The sequence below is a fragment of the Pelodiscus sinensis genome, chromosome 1 (genome assembly GCF_049634645.1).
Source record: "Pelodiscus sinensis isolate JC-2024 chromosome 1, ASM4963464v1, whole genome shotgun sequence".
In the NCBI taxonomy this organism is placed as follows: Eukaryota; Metazoa; Chordata; order Testudines; family Trionychidae; genus Pelodiscus; species Pelodiscus sinensis.
In genome coordinates, this window is record NC_134711.1 from 30,664,820 (window position 1) to 30,677,396 (window position 12,577).

Here is a 12,577-nt window from a genome sequence, read left to right on the forward strand (position 1 = left end):
GCCTCTTTCAAAAAAGAGCGTCTAGACTACAACCAGTACTTTCGAAAAAGCAAGCCGCTTTTCCGAAAGAGAGCACCCAGGCAGTCTGGATGCTGTCTTTCAAAAAAGCACAGTTTGCATTACATAGCTCTTGTTTTGAAAGAGCACTTTCAAAACCAGGCATTCTTCCTCGTAAAATGAGGTTTTCCACGGTCGAAAAAACTGCCGCGTTCTTTCGATTTATTTTCGAAAGAACCCGGCAGCAGTCTAGATGCAGGGGAAGTTTTTTTGAAAAAAGGCCACTTTTTTTTTAAAAAACCCTGTAGTCTAGACATACTCTTAGTGTCATCAGTCTGACCCTTTTGCAGCCAATGGAATAAAATTGGTTTACTTCAGAGTGAAATTTGGCCATAAATGGCCAAATTCTGCTTTCAATTACACTGGTTTGAATTGTCAGTTACTCCTTTTGACTTCAACAGAGTAACATGATTTTAGAACTATCTGAAAGAAGAATCTGTCCCATTTTAATTTATGTCCAAAATGGGGTTTGGTCTTGTAATTAATGTACACACAATACTTGGGACAATTAGGATAACCATTCCTGCCTAAGTGGATGGGACAGTCCTGAAATGTATATTTCAAATTCCAATCCCAGACTGAATGACTCTGGACAGCATATGTTCCTAATTCCCTCCAGGGCTACCTGCCTGAGACTCAGGGGTGACACCAGCCTCTTCATGGTGAGGGGGCTTGACGTGGGCCTTGGCTCCACCTCACCATAAACCTCCACCTCCTGCTTATCCTTTCTCCAAGTGGAAGCCAGAGCCAGGCAGTAGTAAAAGCCACCCAGGAAGTCCTGGACATTTTGCAGAGTCCCAGGCTCAATCAGCAGCTCTTACCATTGCCTGACTCTGGCTTCTTGTCTAGCCAGGTGATGGGACCCAACGAGGAAGATGGACAGAGCCACAGATGGGAGAAGTTCTCATGTTTGCATTTTGAAAAGGTGGTTACCTTAGAGCCAATACTATAATAATCTTGTATAGCTAATGAGCTATGCTTATGTCTGATGCGCTTGATTCAAATCATATTAGATGTTGTATTGTTTCAATACTGCTGTATTATTATGTGCATTTTAGGATTATTTTAATCAGTCTGTGTTGATTTGGAACATTAACTCTCAGTTAAATTTTATCATCAGAATAGAAGAAAATATAATTTTCTACTCATTGATTTTTAGAGACAAAGCAATATAGGGTACAAAACTGGTACAAGAGTGAGTAGGTATTGTACGGACTATGGATGTGAGCCTAAAATCAAACTAAAAAAAAAGCCATTCATAACAAGAACATAGTGGTAGAGATTGTTAAAATATGCAGACAACTATGCATGCACAGCAAAATAAAGTGAAATGAAACAGTGGCTCTAACTGAAATACTGCATATAGATCAATAGTTTACCAAGGGTTGTGGTAGATTCTCTATCACTGACAATTTTAAAATCAAGATTGGATGTTTGTCTAAATGATACGTGCTAGGAATTATTTTGGAGAAGTTCTATTGTCTGTATTATGCAGGATATCAGAGTACATGGACACAATAGTCCCTTGTGGCCATCGATGGGGGAAGGGAAAAAGAGCCAAGACCCTGAAGCCCAGTGATTTAAAAGTCTCACGGCTCCCGGTTGCTGCTACCTTGGCAGTGGAAGCAGCCAGACTCCCAATTCCTTTAAAATCACTGCCAAAGCCCCAGATGGCATGGGCTGGCCAGCAAGGATGGGCTGGTGGGAGGAGGCTACCTTCCAGCCCTTCCACCTGAGGTCCTACCTCTTCTGGAGGCCTGGAGCCAGGCCCCCTACACCTTGCCCAGGGCCTTAGCCATTTTGTTTTCAGCCCTGCCTTGGAATCTATGAAGGAATCAATATATGGCCTACATAGCTCTAACACGAAAAATAAGAAGCCAAAAGTAAAAACTAAAGCCAAAACATTCTCTTTGCATTACTCTGATGGCAAAATGGGGTGTAAAGTAGTTGCAAATTACGAGCACAGAAAGTGTAGAGTTTCTCCCTGCTGGGGCATCTGTGGCACTTGCAGGCCCCATGGAGGGGGATTGGCAGAGTTCTGCTGCACTAAATCAATACTCCATTGGCACAGGATACATTCAGAATTTGTGGTAGGTAGAACCAGTCTTGAAATCAAAAGGCCCTGCTAATTTTAATGGACTTTTTTGTGTTTGGAGACTTGCTTTAACTCATATTTGCAACAAGAGAAGTCTATTGATTTCTATTGACTCCTGTTTGTTAACTTCAATGTGACTGCTCTACACACAGAAAAGGCTTACAGGACAAAAAATAATATTCAAGTAGACATCCAATTCTGTGTTTAAAATCCTGATCCTTTTTGTAGAATAACATAGAATAAAGAAATCTGTTAAAAAAAAAAAAAGTATGCATTAAACAGCCTCCTGCTACGGGACAAGCCCAAGAAAGAAACCAACAGAACACCACTGGCCATCACCTACAGTCCCCAGCTAAAACCTCTCCAATGCATCATTAGTGATCTACAACCCATCCTGGACAATGATCCCTCGCTTTCACAGGCCTTGGGAGGTAGGCCGGTCCTTGCCCACAGACAACCCGCCAACCTGAAGCATATTCTCACCAGCAACTACACACCGCACCATAATAACTCGAACTAAGGAACCAATCCTTGCAACAAACTTTGGTGCCAACTCTGCCCACATATATACACCAGCAACACCATCACAGGACCTAACCAGATCAGCCATACTGTCACTGGTACATTCTCCTGAACATCTACCAACGTAATATATGCCATCATGTGCCAACAATGCCCCACTGCTATATACATCGGCCAAACTGGATAGTCCCTACGTAAAAGAATCAATGGACACAAATCTGATATTAGGAATGGCAACATACAAAAACCTGTAGGGGAACACTTCAATCTTCCTGGACACACAATTGCAGATCTAAAGGTAGCCATCCTGCAGCAAAAAAACTTCAGGACCAGACTTCAAAGAGAAACTGCTGAGCTACAGTTCATCTTCAAGTTTGACACAATCAACTCTGGATTAAACAAAGACTGTGAATGGCTTGCTAACTACAAAAGCAGCTTCTGCTCTCTTGGAATTCACACCTCCAGATCAACTACTAGAAGTGGGCCTCATCCTCCTTGATTGGATCCACCTCGTAATCTCCAGCCTGATTCTGGCCTGCATATTTATACCTGCCTCTGGAAATTTCCACTACATGCATCTGACGAAGTGGGTCTTTGCCTATGAAAGCTTATGCTCCTACACTTCAATTAGTCTATAAGGTGCCACAGGACTCCTCGCCACTTTTACAGTAGTTAGTGATTCTTTGATGACTACATGCCATAAGCATAACAACCTACTTTATTCTATGATTGCAGAGCTATTAATTATCTACTTTATTTTAAGTGCTTTCCTGGGATATGTGTTAACCCTTTAACAATCTCTTTCACCTTCCACTGAAATACAACATCCTGGATACACTTCCATGACCTGAAGAAGAGCTCTTTGAAGCTCAAAAGTTTGTCTTTTGCAGCAGAAGCTGGTCTGCTAAAATATATTACCTGAACTCAACCACTTTGTATCTCTTAAATAAAATGCTTAAAAAAAATCCCGAGGAAGTAATCCAGTAGGTTATAAATGTAGTAGATCCTGAGTAGAACTCAGATCTCAGTGCAATGATTCAGTTTTCTAAAAGTCTTTTCCAGACTTTGCCTAATTTGAATTTGTGACCGTTAGCCTGTATATGGTAGTAGTTCCTCTCAGGATCCTTCAGCACCATCTACTGGTTTATATGACATCCCACAGTTTCTGAGAAGATGCAGAGTAAAAATATCCCAGAGGGGTAGCTGTGTTAGTCTGTAACTTTAAAAACGAGTAGTCCTGTGGTGCTGTAGGCTATGTCTATACTTCAGAGCTATTTTGGGCTATTGGAAGTATCCTGAAATAGCTATTTTGCATCTTGTTAGCAAGCCCGTTATTTCGAAATATAACAGGCTCACTATTCCGACATCCCTGTAAACCATGAGGTGTATGGGATGTTTTGGAATAGTGCTCTATTTTGAAATTTGGCACTGTGTAGACAGTGTTAAGCTATTTCAAAATTAACTCAAAATAAGCCACGCAATTTGCGTAGCTCAAATTGTGTAGCTTATATTGAGCTATGGGTGTAGTGTAGACGCACCCTTAAAGACTAACAAAAAGTTTTGTTAGTCTTTTAGGTGCCACTGGATTACTTGTTGCTTTTAGAATAAAAATATGTGGGAAATGGCAAATAATTCTTTTCCAAAATAGCATATTCATTTAGCTATCAGAACTGCTAATATGAGTTTAGTAAAAGGTTTCCAAAACACATGGTTTACCAGCCTTTCTGGACACACACACACACACACACACACACACACACACACACACACAATTCTTGCCCATTATATTTGCAAAGGTTTAGAGAGCATAGCATTATCAGGATAATTTACTCTTGTTTCAGTCTTGTGCCCTTGCCAGCATGTTGTTTACATAATATTAGGTTCTAATTTCCTAATAATTTCCTATTTTATTCCTAAGAAGTTGCACAGGAAGCTCATATTTTTAACTGAAAAAAATGACACACCACCTATCTTTATTAGATGAGTTTCACCTTAGTAGAATATTTTATCTGTGGGGAGGAAGACTGGCACAAGAACCTCATTGCCATTTCATACTGAGAGGTTGGGCAGCATGCCAGAGTGGAGAGGTGGGGTGAAGCAAAGAATCAACTGCACAAGAAGATGTCTGCACCACATTCTTGCCTTGGAAGGAGGGGTTGTACTCATCCCCAAATTGAAGGCATAAAGTTGGAGGGAACAGTGCAAGAGACACAGTTTTCATAATTAAATAGATTGACTGATCATAGAATTTGTCATAGGGCTTGTGAACTCTATTCCATCTATTCAGTAATAGCTTCTTCAAGCCCTTATGTCTCCCATACACAACAGCTGTTACTTCTTAATATTTTCTCCTGATTTTGCCCATATATAGATATGATGCAAAGATTGGGTTAATAGTTATTAGATCAGAAAGGACCACTGTGATAATCTATTCTGACCTTCTGCATAATAGAATCCATAGAATCCCCCAAAATGATATTTACTAGAGTCCATCCTTTAGAAAAAATAACCAATGTTGATTTAAAGATGGCCTTTGATGATGAATCCACCACAGCCCTTGGTAAATTGTTGCGATTGTAAATTACTTCACTGTTTTGTTTTTTAAAGAAGTGGTGTTTCCAGTCCAACTAACTGTAAGTTCATGCCATTGGATCTTGGTGTATCTTTGTCTGCTAGATTGAAGACCTGCTATCAATTTTTTGTTCCAGATCGAGTCAACCCTGGGAAACAATCACTCTGGATAAGACTTTTGCGTCATGGTGGATGGGCTCCCAGCAATCCTGTTACTAAAAAAGGTCCTTGGATGCATTAAAAGGGGACTGTTGAGTAAGTATAACACAATCCAGTAGCAGTAAGTTGAAACTAGATTAATTCAATTAGGATTTAAGGAGTGCATTTTAAGTGAGTAACTAATCAATGAAAAAAATGTATCAAGAGGTGGTAGTTTTCCCTGAATCTTGATGATCATTTATATGTCTGGTCATTATTTTCTATAGTTTTATTTGAATTTTAAATAATCTGTTTATTTAAATACATAGGTGGTAGTACATATGAATTGTATGGTTTGAGTCCAGTAAGTAGATCGATGGCTCGCTACATGATTAATGAATGGTGAAAATAGTGATAGAAAAGCAAAAATATTGCAATTTCACCCAGAAAAAGTAACTAGTGGAGCTGACCACAGGATGAAAATTCTATATTGTGTGATACTTGAGGTTTCAAAATTTAGTTTTGATTTCTTACTGGAATAAAAAAAAAGCCTTTTGACCATTTTTGCAAAATGGAATGTTGTCAAAACTTTCTCTTCTTTAGATTAAAAAAGTCATTTTTTTATTCAGCGCTCACAGAGGGTATGTCTACACTACAGCACTAATTCGAACTAACTTAGTTCGAATTAGTTAATTCGAACTAAGCTAATTCGAACTAGTGCATCTAGACTAAAAAATTAGTTCGAATTAGCGTTTTGCTAATTTGAACTAGCATGTCCACACTGAGTGGACCCTGAACTGAGGTTAAGGATGGCCGGAAGCAGTGCCGGCAGGGCATCAGATTAGGACTTAGAGTGTGGAGCTGCTGCCTCAGGCTAGCCGAGGGCTGTGCTTTAAGGGACCTGACCCCCACCCCGGACAGACAGTTCTCAGGGGTTCCCCGCTTGCAAAGCAATCCTGGCTTGGAGTGCCCTGAGTGCCCACACTCGGCACATCACAGCACTCGGCCATCACCCCGGCTGCACTTGCCGCAGGCTGCCGTCCGGAGGGGGGGTCAATCAAGGGGCTTCAGGAGAGCTTCCACCCCGAGAAGCCCACAGAGCCACCCCAGTCCTCCCCATCGGGGACTCGTACCCCATTCCTCCCTCACCTTCTTCCACTTATGCCTCCCTAGCCCTCCTTCCTGATGTACAAAAAAAAGGACATGTGTGTTCAAAAATAGAAACTCTCTTTATTGAACAAAACTCGGGGAAACTGGGAAAAGGAGGTGGGAGAGGGGAAGAGAGAGGGTGGGAGAGGGGAGGGCAACTAAAATGATCAGGGGTTTGGAACAGGTCCCATATGAAGAGAGGCTAAAGAGACTGGGACTTTTCACCTTAGAAAAGAGGAGACTGAGGGGGGATATGATAGAGGTCTATAAAAGCATGAGTGGTGTGGAGAGGGTGCATAAAGAAAAGTTCTTTATTAGTTCCCATAATAGAAGGACTAGAGGATACCAAATGAAAGGAATGGGTAGCAGGCTTCAAACTAATAACAGAAAGTTCTTCTTCACAAAGCAAATAGTCAACCTGTGGAACTCCTTGCTGCAGGAGGCTGTGAAGGCTACAACTAGAACAGAGTTTAAAGAGAAGTTAGATCAAGTCATGGAGGTTGGGTCCATGGAGTGCTATTAGCCAGGGGGTAGAAATGGTGTCCCTGGCCTCTGTTTGTGGAAGGCTGGTGATGGATGGCACGAGACAAATGGCTTGGTTATTGTCTTCAGTCCATCCCCTCCACGGTCCCTAGTGTTGGCCACTGTTGACAGACAGGCTACTGGGCTAGATGGACCTTTGGTCTGACCCAGTACGGCCATTCTAAGCTCAGGGCTCAGGGTCGGGGGTCTCAGTGGACCACCCTGATTTTCATGCAAACCTACTCCTGGGTGGCCAGGCTGGCAGCTATCCTGCCCTAGACGGCCACTTTCCTGTGCCTAGTGCAGAGGTCGTTGATGAGGTCCCTGGTCTCCGCACTAGACCAGGCGGGTGCCCGCCTCTTGTGGACCCGGGCAGGCAAAGACATCCTCCGGAATAAGACATCCTCTGGAAAAGGGCTTTATTCCGGAGGATCGCGCCAGTCTAGACGCTTTTTTTCCGGCTTTTCCCCAAGCCGGAAAAAAAGCGGCAGACATGTTTATTTAAATCCGCGGGGGATATTTAAATCCCCCGCGGATTTCCCTATCCTGACTTACCTGATTTGCATGGCTTTTCCGGAAATTGTGGCCAGTGTAGACGTAGCCCGAGTGTATGTCTATACTACAAGCCTCTTTCAAAAGAGAGTGTCTAGACAGCAACCAGTATTTTTCAAAAAAGAGAGCTGCTTTTTTGAAAGAGAGCACCCAGGCCGTCTGCATGCTCTCTTTTGAAAAAGCACTGTTTCGGTTCAATAACGTCTTTTTTCGAAAGAGCACTTTCGAAAAAAAGTGTTATTCCCTGTAAAATGAGGTTTTCCGTGGAAAAAACTGCTGCATTCTTTTGATTTAATTTCAAAAGAACGTGGCAGCAGTCTAGACACAAGTGAAGTTTTTTAAAAAAAGTGGCCTTTTTTAAAAATAACCCTGTAGTCTAGACACACCCTTACTCCTTGGAACTGACTGGAGAATCCACCCTCCACCTCAGAAACTTTCCCATCAAAAACTTCAACAAAATAGTCTCCATGAATGATTTTGGCTTTAAAACAGCACATTTGAGTGGAAAAATAAATAATAGTAAATATTCTAACTGGCTCCAGTGTCCATCATGGGGCATGTCTAGACTTTTGTGTACATTAGGCCTCAAAGTTTGTATGTAGATTGAAAGATTCTGACTTGGGAGAAGAAATAAAGTATATATGCCTGTAGAATTGTAACCATACATTGCACAGAAGTGATTTCTTTATACATCTGAAAATTATGGTGTGCCCACTACCAATTGGGGGCTTACTTTCAGAGTGATAACCCAGCAGCATTCATAGGTTGTTGTTAGATAGACAATATCTTATCACATATTCTTTATCTGGTCATGCGTGATATTTCAGGAATATGATGAGAAAAGAAAAAATATGGCGAGAAACTGTTTTTCTCAACAGGTACCTTCACATATGTGATGTATTTATAAGTCACTGATAAATAACACCATTTTATTTTTTCTCATTCTTAGTATTTATGAAATAAAGAGGGTTTATACTTCATTGATATTCATAATTCCAATCTGAATATATCAGATATCACAGTTTAAAACATCACCATATATATTTAAATATATGCAAATTATATTGTCACACATATGGGAGTTGTGAGCTCTGGAAGAAATGTTTTGCAATTAGTTCAACAACTCAAATATATGTGACAAGTATTTAAGTGAACAACAATGGAACCATAAGGCACCTGACTAAAGAGACTTGTAAACATAATGACTTCAAATGTTTTGCTGTTGCATGACAGCTGTTTTTAAAATAAAAATTAATTCAACACTTTTAAGGAGGTGAGCTGAGTGTAGATATTATGAAAAGTAGCATACTAAGAAACTAGATGCAATCAAAATAAATGTAAAACCACATTTGGATGTGTAATAAAACCTTCTGTCATTCTCACTGCAAAAAACAGTGTGGTTAATCATGTGAAAATATTGGTGCTTTTTCCTAGCAAGTGTGACAGAAGCCTTAATTGCATTCAATCTTCAGCATCAGCCTTTAACTACTCTTGCTACAAATATTACATGCATAGTATTTCTTTGAGTTTTGTGTCAGGATTCTTCTTCAGTAGTTTACTGCCTTTCTTTTAACTGACAAATGATTTAGCTATGTAGAACTGTTTCATATTCTGTCTATATATCTTTGGCTTTTCTGTAGTGCCTCTGCCATAGTATATATGTACAGATATCTATGGCAGATATAAAAATATATTCCAAACAGTAAGTATAACTAGTTACTGAAACTTTGTTTCTTATAATTATTTAGGAATTATGGTTCAGGCCAACATTAGTTCGGTAATCTGACAATTATAAATGTTTATAGTATAAGTTTCATTTCAGTCTTGTACAGCTCACAGAATTTCAAATCCACAAAAAGTTTTTGTAATATGCAGATGGTTTCATTTCCAAATCATTTCCAGCAGTTTGTGGGAGGCAACAGTAGACCACAGCAAAATTAGACTTACATTATTATTTGTTGCACCTGGAAGATCAAAAGAACTTGTAGGGGTATTGAGGAAAAAAGAATCTCTTTTTAACTAGGAGTTTTTTAGAAACCCCAATGCTCTGCATATTTCTACCTAAGGTAATAATATGCATCTGTTGTTACCATAGTATCTGTTCAGTTCACAATAATTAATGCATTTTTCATGCCCCTGGGAAGGATAATCCTCCCATTTTACAGATAGGTAGTTGAGCTACAGAGAGCAAAACAGCCTGTGGTAGAGAAGGGACCTGAGCTTTAAGCTAATGAGCTAACCAGAAGGTCACACTTCTATCATGTTCCTGTTTGTAACAGGGGCTTCCATTGACGGTCATCCAGGGCCACCAATGGGGCACATAGGGAAGCTGCCCTGGGCCCCAGCAATTTAAAGGGCCTGGGTGTCAACTCACAGGGCCAGGGTCCAACAGGGTTATGGATTCGCATAGACAGAACAATGCAAAAAAGAGTACTTGGAAATGCTTACGCCCTTTCAGTCTGCGGAGAGACCCTTCGAGGTCTAGGTCCCTGGTGAGATGCAGTGGACATGGGACTCCCTACACTAGTTATACTACAGTTGTTTTCCAGGTGTGCATATACCTGGTTCAACACAATTCGTATCACTCTTATGAGCTGAGACAGAGGTCAAACTTGTTTACTGCTTAGTAGTTTCCCAGCTCAAGGCATGGGTTAAAGCTGATAAAGCCCAGCTGCTGTTTGGGCTTGCAGGGTCCCAGGCTATGCTAAGCTGAGTATAGAAGGGATGGAAACTTCTATCCCAGGCCTGCTAAGCTGCAGGACCCACATATGGCTTTTATGTGATACTGGGGCTCTGGGCAGCCACTGCTACTACTATGGCAGCAGCAGGGGCTGTAGTCCCAGGCCCTTTACATCTCTTTCGGAATCCTATGAGGTGTTGTCTGGGTGGGTCTGAGGGCTGGTTCAGGGAGCCTAGCCCCAGTCCTGTCTCTTCTGCCTGAAACCCCGACCTTTGCAGGGCCCCTGGAGCCAAGCTCCCTTGCCCCCATCTTGCCCAGAGCCTGGTGAAGTCTGTCACCAGACCTCCTGTCATCAACCTATTTTAGATTCACAAAGGGACTTAGGAGACTAACTGCAGTGTTAGGCACCTAAATCCCCAAATCAGGCCCTAGAGATTCACAAAACACCTGCTAAATATTTGCACTAAAAGTTTCCTAGGTGCCTAATCTTTCGTTTTTTTGTATGCTTACTGCTGCCCCATATTAGGCATCTAGATACCAAAGCCCTAGCAGATGCAGGACCAGGGGAAGATAGGCATTCCTCTGCCTCTCATGCCTGCAGGACCCCTTAGCAGAGGGGACCTCGGAGCTTCCTTAGCAGATCAGGATCCTGTAGGTTAGTTTTCATGGAACAATGTGGGGGAAGAAGGAATAGTACAAGGACCTCCTTCTCTCTGGTCCGGTCAGGTCCTGATGTTCTTCAAGATCAGGTCCAGAAATGTCATGGAAGATTCTTGGGTTCCAGGAAGTGATGGGAATGGTGGTCATTATGGTAAAACTTCCTTCTTCAAGTTTGTGTGTCCCCCCAGCTCCCACTTAGGGCATGTCTATGCTAGGAAACTATTTCAAAATAACTAAAATCAAAATAACTCCCAAAATAACAAAATCGAAATAATGTGTACCCACTATGGGGGAGCATCAAAATTAGTCAGAATGATTTCAAATTAGTGCATCCACACTGATTGGAGCCTAACTTGGACTTAGAGTCCCTAGAAGCACTCTGGGAGGGTACCAGGAGGGCAGACACTTCCTGTGGCTGCTTGGTCAGGCAGACTGTGACGCGCGCTGTCAGAAGCTCCTCTTTATGGTTACGTCTCATACCCCACTCCTTCACTGCCTCCGACCTCATGGGACACAAAATGGACACAGTGCCCCTGTGGATGCCCCTTGTTGCCCCTGTGGATGCCACAGCACTCACAACATGGAGCTAGAGCTGTTGCAAAGGAGTGCCAGACTTATAGGCCTCATGCTGCACCTCATGGCATAGTACTTCCACACTGTCTGCATGCTGCTACAGCAGGATGAGGACCAGCCCTGACCACAGGCCCTCGTCACCCAGGTCCTGGCACTCCTGCTGCTTCCAATGCCCTTCAGTCTCCTGGATACCGTGGAACACCATTCTTGGCAGCAGGAGACCAGTACGGACTGGCGGGACTACATCGTTCTGCAGGTATAGAAAAATCAGCAGTGGCTCCAGAACTTCCACGTGTGGAAGGCCACCTTCCTAGAACTCTGCGAGTGGCTCGCCCCTGCCCTCAAGTGACAAGACACCTGACTGAGACCCATAAACCCCATGCAGAAGCGCATTGCCATTACCCTGTGGAAACTTTCCTAGGCCAGACAGCTATTGGGAACCAGTTCAGTGTGGTGAAATCCACAACTGGGTCCTTGCTCCTGCAGGTAGCCATCAACCACATGCTGCTATGGATGGTCATCGCTCTTGGGAACATGGACAGCATTGTGGAAGGTTTTGCTGCCATTGGCTTCCCCAGCTGTGGAAGGGAGGGGGCATAGACAACACTCACATCCCCACACTGGCCCCCAACCAGCATGCCTCAGGCTACATAAACAGACGGAGTACTTCTTGGTGGTGCTGTATGCCCTCATGGATCACAAGGGACACTTCATCAATATCAGTGTTGGGTGTTTAGGGAACGTGTATGATGCCTGCATCTTCCTGAACGCCTGCCTGTTTTGAAAGAAGCACACCAACACTTTTTTCCTTGACTGCACATCAGAGTGGGGGATGTGGATATGCCCATCATCATCCTGGGCAATGCAGCCTACTCCTTGCTCTCCTGGCTCATGGAGTCCTACATGGGCAGCTTGGACCCCACCAAGGAGCACTTCAATGCCAGGCTGAGCAGGTGCCACATAGTTGTGGAGTATCAGAGGGGTAGCCGTGTTAGTCTGAATCTGCAAAAGCGGCGAGGAGTCCTGTGGCACCTTATAGACTAACTGAAGTGTAGGAG

General features: G+C 42.6%; 1 long non-coding RNA gene across 1 annotated transcript in view; it reads left to right on the top strand.

Annotated features, from left to right (window-relative positions):
• Window positions 1-12,577, top strand: part of LOC142826516 (uncharacterized) — a 62,157-nt gene that overhangs the window by 19,260 nt on the left and 30,320 nt on the right. The window contains exons 2-3 of the long non-coding RNA XR_012900701.1: window positions 907-982; window positions 5,383-5,500. This is a non-coding gene — a long non-coding RNA (uncharacterized LOC142826516). The remainder of the gene's footprint in view (window positions 1-906; window positions 983-5,382; window positions 5,501-12,577) is intronic.